Below are 9,745 nucleotides of genomic sequence, written 5' to 3'. Positions count from 1 at the left end.
CCTAATGCCCCTAGGATTCCCAATAACAGAGACTCTAAAGGGCTAAAACGCTGCCCCTTTTATACAGCAAGTTGAGAGGGCTCAGGGGTCTGCACCTTGCTACTTGTGTTATTTAACAAGACAGGACTGAAAACGCATCACGCCTGCAAACCACAAAGAAACGAAGTTGGAAAACAGGAGGGGGGGGAGCAAGCCTGCTGATAAATGTCCCTAATAGACAAGGACATGCGGCATCAGTAAATACCGTATGGTTCATTAGATACGGGCTTTAGTGATTCAGCCTAACAGTTAAAGACCTTCCTTCCTCTGTCTCCTCAAGCCTGTTGCCTTTTACGAGCCCTTGTCTCCAGCTCTGCCAGTCCCTGGAGCTCACCACCCCTGAAACATGGAGTTGTTGGCCTCTCTGCTGTTGCAATGCAACTCCTAGACATTAAAAAACCCTTCCTCCACCGAACCCATGGGTTTCAGGGTGTTGGGACTGTACTCAGTTGAAACAGGCAACGTGTAATGAAATTATGTGGAAGAGAAAGATTAATTATAGCAAGTAGATACCCGTAAATCCTGTTAGCAATCAAGCATTTCCATAGAAATTTCCTGATGCGAGATGCCCGACACCTTTCATAAGCTTCCATTTCCTTATCACCGATCCCTAAATTTGTATGTGGCTTCATTTACAAACATAAAATCCAAATGTAAATCGAGGGTGTCGGGGTAAGAAGGCCTGCTTGTCCTCGACCTGCTGATCTCTTTGAAGTTTCTGTCTTGTTCGTGGGTTATAGCTCTAAATTGCGTAGTTCACGGGGTGCTGGAAACACCAGCCTCCAGCTCTTGAGAATCTTCAGGACAAAGAGAGAAACATCTCTCAACTTCAAGCTCCTCCAGCACCAATTACTGATGGTCTGTGCTTTGTTTTAGGCCTCAGGTCGCCTCTAGCATTTGGCATTTAGTTGGTTGCTCTCTTTGCTACACTTCTCTTATTTTGGTCTTTGTACTCCGATCGATACAGAACGTCCTGTAAATATATGTATTTATTCTGTCAGTCTTGTGTTACTTTCCTTCTACCATCAAAATATTAAAACACAAAAGCTTCCCGATTACTCATCGGCAGATCTGCGAATTTGCACACAGACGGCTTTCTTTGGAGCAAGTCAGCAAATTAAAAACAACTCCCTCAGAAAAACTTTTCGCTGAGAATCGATTGTTTCCAGATCCTTTTCCCCTCAATAAAAAAGGCAGGTCCTGGGGAAAGCTAATAAACAGCCGCTATTGAAAAGCCAACAGCGCACCGGATTCTGATGTTAGTTGTTTTGGGGTAATTGCAATTTTGTGTTTAGCTAGCAGGAGATGGGAAAATGTCACTTTGTCTACATGTCTCATTAGAATAAATCTTCCTGGATACTTCAAGGGGATAAAGTGTCTACTAACAAAGAATTGATTCAGTGGTCTGGACTGAAAAGCCTTACTTTGCTTGGTAGATAGTTTAAATTATCATCGGAGGATTATCAAAAGCTTAAAAAAAAAACCCAACACGTTGAAATGCAGAACTCAAATTCTTACTGTCCAACAGCAGGAAATGCAAGTGTTGGAGAGGAAGAAAAACGCCCACATCTCCCTGATTGCACGAGCTCCTACCTGAGGAAAGTGCTGTATCCCTAAATGTCCTTTTTGGTGCTCTAGTTTAACTTATTGTCTTCTAGTTTTTAGGGAAATGAGTACTGACCACTCTTGTTAACCCCTTGAGTGTTTCTGGTGATTCCCGAGAGCCGTGCGAGTGATAACGCGCCTCCTGCACCTTCATCCCACCAGGACAACCCACAGCATGACTGCGAGACAGCAGCACACACCCTGCAGAGTTCCCTGAGTGAGTGAGCCTATATCCATTATTCGGGCTGAACTTTGTTCAATTACTGATGCTAACTGCCGGGCCAGCAGACAATTTAGGATTTGAAACTGTTTCATACCTGATAGGTTTTGCAGTTGGATGCGATACAGCAGCACTGTTGGTAATAAATCCACTGCACGTCCCTCTCGTGCTCTCACTCAGCTCTCCAGCGCCAGGTAGAGTAGAAGTGCCAGCCTTGCTGACTGGGAAAAAAAAAAAGAAAAAAAAATGTTTGAGACTTGTGCTTACATTTTAAATAAATACTGCATCAGGTGTAGTTTTTATACCTGTATTTTTAATGCTCCGGCTCACAATGTTTTTTTATTTAAGAAGTTGCACAAGCGAGCAGAGATCACTGCGGCTGGACTAGCAGCATCTAGTAAAAAAGGTGTTAGTTTTATAAAGCTGCTGCTCTCGCGCCAAGCGCATATTAGAGAGGGAAAGCTGTGGTTATCAGACTGGAGGTCGTGATGCTCGGTACTCCCCCACGGCACATCTGAGGTGACATTGCCAAAACGCGCTGCAGGAGACGCCGCTCTTCATTTCTCAAGCCTCCTGCTAGGCCTCTGGCAGAGGATAAGGGAAGTTTACAGGAGCTTCCCAAATGGGAAAGGGAAAAAAAAAAAAAGTCAGTTAAATGATTTATTTGTGAGTCAGCAGCTGAAGAAACATTGCCATGTGAAGGGAATCCCGCTATTAATGAGAGAAACATTGCCGTGCTTGCATGCTTAAGCGAAATCCCATGCAGTGCACCACTGCAGCCCAGTCACAGCTCCTAAACTGTGCAGACCCCTGCGATTTCCACGCTCCAAGGGCAGCAGCACAAAAATGGGGCAGCAGGGAGGGGGCGGCTTCATTCATTCCAGGGGTGCCCCTTTGCCTTCCCCACCTTCCAAGTGGAGCCTGCCCTGCGGGCCACAGAACCAAAGCCAGGAGGATTAAAGGAAGGGGGGATTACCGAGCCAAAGCAAACACGTTAGAGAAGTCGGGGAAGAAGTTTTGGAGGAGGAAATCTCAGGCGTGCTTTTCAGCCCGTCGCACGAGCTGTCGGGATCTGGCAAGGCTGTCGGGCTAACGACGCTGGAGCGAGGTGCAGGGAGAAGCCACCGGTGCCTCCTCTCTGCGCCTGCCAAGGATGGGTGGCGAGAAGACAGCACAAGTCAGAACACAAACTGCCGAGACAACGCGCTCGTTTTTCAGAAAACACCCATTAGCAAAATTGTTTTCTCTGCTCAAATTTGACAAATCGGTTCAAGCCCACACATATCCTGCAGGATACATTACGCTGGAGCATCCAGCCCCTCTCATTTCCCAGGCAGCTCTGTCACCCTGCTACTGATCTCCCATCAAAGGCACCTCGTTGCAATTTGTAGTCCCTCAAGACGAAATAATTCAAAATAAATATACCCAATTTTTAAAGAAATATGAATAGAAAATGCTCCTATGTATAAGCTGAAGACACAAACTGACAGAAGTAGCTAAACTTGTCTTGCTTTACATTTTCAGGTGATGCCAAGTTGCCCTCCTTACAAATCTTTTTGCTGTTCTTCTGGCCTCTCCAGATTTAGTATGGTATTTCAAGGACCGCTGATTATAGCATTCAGTAACTGGAAAGAGAAAGAAATCGCAGGTGGAACTAAGAAAGAAGATAAAAGCAGTCTTTGTGCAGAAACCAAAGTTTTTACAAGGCACACAGGTTAGTTGGGGGAACCGACGCGGTGAGTCCAGGGCTGTTATGCTGCGATCCTACACCAGATGCTGTCTTGAGGTTCTCATTCTCGCAGTTTTAAGGCTGGATCTGATTGTACATTTCTCTGTTTTTTGAGCATGTAATTATCTAGCACGATGTGCTCAAGTTCTGGAGAAAATGGAGCTGGGTGCCGAGCAGTAAGGGGAGGAAAGGTCTGCGTGTGGGTGGGTTTGTGCTGGCGAATGCAACAAACGGTGAGCGCGGCGCAGAGAAAAGCCGTACCTGGGAAGAAACTCAGATATTATCACGGCTTTGTGCTGCGAGCAGTTACTGCCTCCCTGCAGAAGGCGAGGATCCAGAGCACCTGCTCAGGCGGAGTCATAAGCAGGTTGAGCAGAGGAAAGAAAAGTTTCAGGCTTCACAGAGTTGAGGAGTTAAAGAAATTGAAGTGTCCTTGCTGTAAATGCAAGGTAAATTATTCATTCTCTCTCCCCCCCACCCTTCCCTCTCTCTAGTTCAGTTTTTCTTTTCATGCTTTAATCGTTTTGACACCGAGCTGTACAAAAGTAATTTAAAATTAACATGACTGACACTTGGTAGATAGCAGGACCCGGTGCAGAGCTCCACCTTCTGCTGGGGACTGCGAGAGGGGTGCCTGGATTGGCTGCAGGTCCTGCGGCAGCTGATGGGGACCGAGGAAAAACACGGCAAACAATTAATTTGCTAATTTAGTTTTCTGTTTAAATTGAAACCAGAAAATTGTCAGACACCCATCAGCCCGTGAGCCAGGCTGAGTGGACTTAGGGCAGCGCCGTGCTCTTGATAGCAAAGAGGGGACACGTTTGATTAGGTGGCAAAGCAATTTCTTCTGCAAGTACCAATGGCACTTAATAGGTTTACTGTCACATTTTAGCATTTAAGTTCAACAACACGGTGTTTTTGGGTCACCTTTCCTCCATCCCGTGCATTTGGTGCACGTAACAGCCTCTTTGGCTGGGAAAGAGGCAGTGCCCACACACTGCTAACCAGCTGAGAAGGGTTGTGCCCTTCAGCACTGAGCATCCCAGAGCCTGTGGGTACCACAGCGATCTGCAGCGATGCCCTGGTCACACAGAAGCCTCCCAGGAGATCTCCTGCACGCCTTGAACTACGGCACGGTGTAACGCGGCCACAGCAGGCCTGGTGTCCTCTGATGGGGAGAGAAACGCTCTAATTTGATTTCCTCCCTTCAGCTGTGAAGGAGAGGCTGTAATTTCAGATCTGCTTGGAGTGGGCCTTTTAAGCTCGTGTACCCTTTCTGCTCAGTTTTAGGCCTGGTTTTGATGCAGTAACAGAACCGTGTCTGTTTAGTTCGTGCATCCAATTCAGGGTTTCACTCCTGGCTCATCAGAGCAAAAAGGTGCACGTTCATCAGGACCAAGAAATCGCCACAGCCCTGAGTTTCATCGCATGCTACTGCCAGGATTTGCTGTTGTGCGTGCGTGTGGGTGTGCGCGAAGTTGTGAACACATTAAGTAAATTAGTTCGTTACCAGCAGAGGGAGCGTGGGTCAGGGCTGGGTTCAGCGGGGAGTCAGTAGGCTAAAAACAGGATTGTCTCCCAAGGAAGCGTCACATCACAGCAAGAGGCTGCTGCGGCACCAGCATGGTTGGCTTCCTAAATCCAAATGAACCCAGAGATAAGACCTCATCTGCACATCTGGGGCTTTGCTCAGACTCCTTACTGCACCCATTTCCTTGTCCCCGTCTTAACTGATGCTCTCTGTGAGTCAAAGTCACTAGATGGTACTGTTGCTGTTTAATATTTATGCCTCTGTGGGCCGGCTACTTGGGAAACACACATTTCTGCCGGGAGATGAAGGGCCTCGTAATCTGTCAGGGAAACGCAAGCGAGGAGCCAGGGAGAAGAAGTAGGTCAGGCCTGGTTCCTGCGACTCGGTTGTCAGAGGGGGAACAGGGGGGCAGCAAAGACTCTGCCTGAGCAGCTTTTGCTCCCTGCAGAGCCCCAAAACACAGCTTTCGGCCAGCCTTGCTCAGGGAGGGCACCTCCAGACACAGTGGGTGGAAGCTTTGCAGCTGCCGGCCCTGAGCAGGGGAAGGCCACCTCGGGTGGCAGAGCTCAGCCTCGGCTGCCCCGCAGCGAGCAAGTGGCTGCCCAAATTCCTTAACCGAGCTTCCAAATAACATCATCGCACAGGTCCCATCCCTGGTAGGGGTCACCAACCTCTCCGTCGCAGCTGATAGCAACAAGCAGGTCATTGTGTTCTGCAAACGAGGCCCGGCCGCGGGACAGGCTCCATCCCCAGCCAGGCAGCCCGCAGAGAGCTGCCTGCATGCCCTGCCTTCGCGGGGCTTCTATTAGAGGGGAAAGTCAGGCCAATTAAATCAGGCAGCATTGAATCTCTAATTGACATAAATGAGACAGACAGACAGCTGGGAGGACTGGGAGGGGGAGGGAGAGGGGAGCAGGTGCCCTGGATGAGAAAGGGATGGAAATCCAACCCAACAGGCTGGCTGCCTCGCTCCTTCTGTGTTTGTGCAAGCTAGAAACATCTTGAACAGTACCTGAGCTTCTGCTGGAGATCGCAGCAAATACATCCAAGTTAGAAGCGTTGGTGAGGATGTTCCCCAAAATCTCCAAACAATCCCAAAGCAAAAAAAAAATCTTCAACAATACCTTTTATTATTTATTTAAATAAAAAGTGTCCCCCCCCCACTGACTAGATATTGCCCCCTCTCTTTTTGCCAGGGAATGCTCTTTTTTCCTTGAGTAGACCCTTCAAATATCAATTTTCACAGAAATAAGTTATTTAAATCCGTGCATTTCAGCAGGATGAGGCACAAAGGATGGGGAGGTACTGAAGCCGCGCGCACCGGCGCCGCGCTGCTGAGGGAACCAGAATTACCAGCCCGCCAGCGCCTGCCTTCCCCGGAGAGCGCGTTGCCTCGCCCAGGGTGTTGCCTTCATGGAAACAAAAACTGTTTGCCATTTTCTGGAAAGATCCTTCCCATGCTGCGCGTCTGAGCAGAGGGCACCCTGCGGGTACAAGAGCAGGGGTGAGGGCACGGTCCCGAGTGGGTGCAGGTAACGAGGGGGCAAATTCAGCTCCGCTCTGCTGGTAAATCCTCCAGCAGCCAAAGGAATCAATAAACGTGGGTGAACTCCTGTAAACCAGCATGGGAACAGCCTGTAAAACAATGCTGATTTACACGTTGGGATGCAGCAACGCCAGAAATGTTTTCCACCTCCATCTCCAGAAACTTTTGAAGTTTCTTCCCGAATATTTCAACACGTTTTCCTTCCCCGCTTCCCCAGCTGGGATCACTTTTGCCGGTACAGCCAATCCTTCCCGGTATCCATGGGAATTGCCTCCGTAATTAGCAGCGCACCCCGTGCACAGATCAGAGCGTTGGAGCCCGGCAGCTGGAACTGGGAGGCGGGCCCGGGGAAATCGTGCTGCCGCCAGGAGCAAAGCCGGCTTTAATGAAGCACCAGTGGAGCTCCCTGCCCTGCTCCGCTCCTGTTCCTCCTCGCGAGCTGCTGCTCTCCTGTGCCCAAACTCACCCAAGAGAGCACGACTGGGGCCTTGAAACGAGTGATCTGTCTCAGCCGGAAGGATCTGATTGCCAGCTATGGCATTTATTGAAGTGCTGCTCAAAATATGTCAGAATCACCGTTTCTGGCAGGGAAACTGTGTCTGAGCTGGGCCCCCTGCCCTGCCCAGCAGCAAGCCTTCGCATCCAAGAGAGCACGTGTATGGCCCGCCAACATCTCCCTTTTTCATGGAAACGAAGAGGTTTTTATGTGGCACACCAAGTCTGCCCTTAAGAGCCTGCTGTACAGAAACAGGAGCTGTGGAAGAGGCAGACAGACAGGAGTTATTCATCCAACCCAAGCTCTTTTACCTCTAGCGCTGCTTGTACTCGGTGTCACAAAGCCCATTACGCCTGCACATTCCCAGCAGGCTCAAATCCATGGAGCAGGGCATGCAGATGATGGGGCAGCAGAAAACCATCCTGTAAGCCTGCCTCTCTCCACCTTTTTTAAAAAGTAGGGCTGGGGTGGAGAAGCCCTGTTACAATTGCAAGTGGTTTGGTGATTAAGGGCGACTCTTAACAAATAATCATTTTCCTACTGCTTAGGACAGCAGAGGACGCTGCAGGGACTGGGCATCCAACGGGGCACCCATCTGGATGTAAAAGTCCCTGCCTGCCTCAGAAGTTCACACAGCAGGGGCCGAGGGGACGTTAGCACAGCGTTCTCCTAGATTTAATACAGCTCCTGTCCTGGGGTGCTCACAAGTCCTCAAATCCGTAGGCACGCAAAAACATTTTACTGTTTCCACTGCTGAGGAAGGAATTCGCTTTGCAAATCTGGAAGCGAAGACAGGCGATGCTCACAAATCTCAGCTAACGGAGGCTTCTGTAAGTGAAGTTTGAACTCAACCCTTGTTGTAATTCTGTAATTTGAATATCATTTTCACAGACCTTGCAAGATGCAGATGAATGAGAGATTTCTGGCTTTGAGTCAAATGCTGCAGTAATTAAATGTTTATAAAACACTTTAAGCTTGTGAAGTGCTATTATCATATACAAGAAACCAATCGACTACGGCAGATTGGAGCAGGATTTTGAGGCACACCAGCAAACACAGCTCATTCCCCCTGCTACATCTCTCTTTTAGAGGTGCTAACGGAGAATTATGAACAACACTGCCAGGTTCCTTTTATTGTAACAAGAGTAAGTCAAACCTGAATTGCTTTCTTTCATATGAACATGTGTGATTCAGAAGCTTTTTCTTCTCTACAGATACCCAAGTCCATGGCCAGCTTTAGCTGTTTATCTCCTGAAGGAACTACCCCTAGGGAAACGAGGAATTGCTGTTACTTCTGATCTCTCACATAAAACTGAAGAGGTTCCACCTGTTATAGGTTTCTAACACCATCTGCTGTTTAAAAGTAAGACAGCATAGGAGCTACTCATCACACGAGAGTCTGTGCTTGTTTGATAAACCAGAAGTGACACCAGCTCAGCTAGAAGGGTTTGGGTAATTGGCACATTTCACTTTTGTTCTTTCAACCCTGAACATCTTTCAGCTTGTCCTTAATTACGAAGTGAAACATTTCTTCACTAGAAGACCTGGGAAGCCAACGAGCAGCAGCTGAAAGCCAGGCCCACGCCACGGGACTTGAACCCTCGTCGGCAGCCCTGGGATCCCGGAGCTGCTCACAGCTTTGGCTGTGCTTGGAACTCTTTGGCAGGACGCTGGCACAGCGTGACGCTCTCCCATCGCCACCGCGGACTCCGCTTGTCAGTATCAAAGCAGGTTTTGAAGCAGCATCCTTCCACTCCCAAGCCTGACCCAAAGAACAGACTTCAAAATGTTCTCTTAATAGAGAGCCATAAACTCCACAGGGTGTGAGGAGCACAAAGAAAACCTTTCTTTTTGTCAGGAATGAAAATATTTACCTTGTGCTGTCTCACACTGCTGCCTGTATGGCAGAATAAACACTACCCAAGGATTCTTCTGCTGCTTCTTAACTGAAAGGGGTGCAAATTTTTGTCCCAGGAAAAACAGCGGAGCCTCGGAGCTCATTAAACATCTGAATCAAAGTACTCATCACCAACACTCTTAGTTTTTGTCACGTGTCTTAAAAAGCAGGGAGGTGTTCTTAATAATACTTTTTCTTTAAAAAAAAAAAAAAAAAAAAAGTTTTCTCCAAATGGGCTCCTACAGAGTCCAGCTATTCACCCTGAGACAATGCAGCGCTTTTACTGCCACAGGTTTAGGCAAAAAACCACCCCAAAGCTTAAAGTCTAATAACAAACAGAGGATGCAGCTATGTGATTCTTCTCTAGTCATATCACGTCGGCCCATTTACAACATCACCCCCCATATTTAACATTTATAACCCCCTTCACACTCATAATTTAAAGAGTCGGTGGCTCCTTTTGTAAGCGATCAGCTTCTTACCCCAGCACTTTACATGCACTTCTTGACAAAAGAGACCTTTTACATGTCAATTTATTTTCAGACAAGCATATCTGAAAGGGAGTTTCTCTCCAGAGTAGAATTAGTATTAATGGCAGGTGTTCCAGTGCAGCACAAAAGGAGGAAGGCAGCAAGTTAGCTGAGCTTAAGTAGTCAGACAGCTTGATGTTTTAATAACCAGA

General features: G+C 48.0%; 2 long non-coding RNA genes across 2 annotated transcripts; one reads left to right on the top strand and one right to left on the bottom strand.

Annotated features, from left to right (window-relative positions):
- Positions 1-60: 60 nt before the first annotated feature.
- Positions 61-6,404, bottom strand: LOC106016391 (uncharacterized). Its single transcript, XR_001189045.5, has 3 exons — positions 2,170-6,404; positions 1,962-2,085; positions 61-1,012 (listed from the first exon to the last, which is right to left on the bottom strand). It is a non-coding gene; the product is annotated as an uncharacterized lncRNA (long non-coding RNA).
- Positions 1,658-6,532, top strand: LOC119713608 (uncharacterized). The gene is made up of 3 exons (XR_011804786.1): positions 1,658-1,861; positions 3,389-3,578; positions 6,401-6,532. It is a non-coding gene; the product is annotated as an uncharacterized lncRNA (long non-coding RNA).
- The last annotated feature ends 3,213 nt before the right edge of the window (positions 6,533-9,745 follow it).

Source organism: Anas platyrhynchos, chromosome 24 (genome assembly GCF_047663525.1).
Source record: "Anas platyrhynchos isolate ZD024472 breed Pekin duck chromosome 24, IASCAAS_PekinDuck_T2T, whole genome shotgun sequence".
Classification (NCBI taxonomy): Eukaryota; Metazoa; Chordata; class Aves; order Anseriformes; family Anatidae; genus Anas; species Anas platyrhynchos.
Note: the sequence above shows the minus strand (reverse complement) of the source record. Positions and strands in the feature narration are given on the sequence as shown.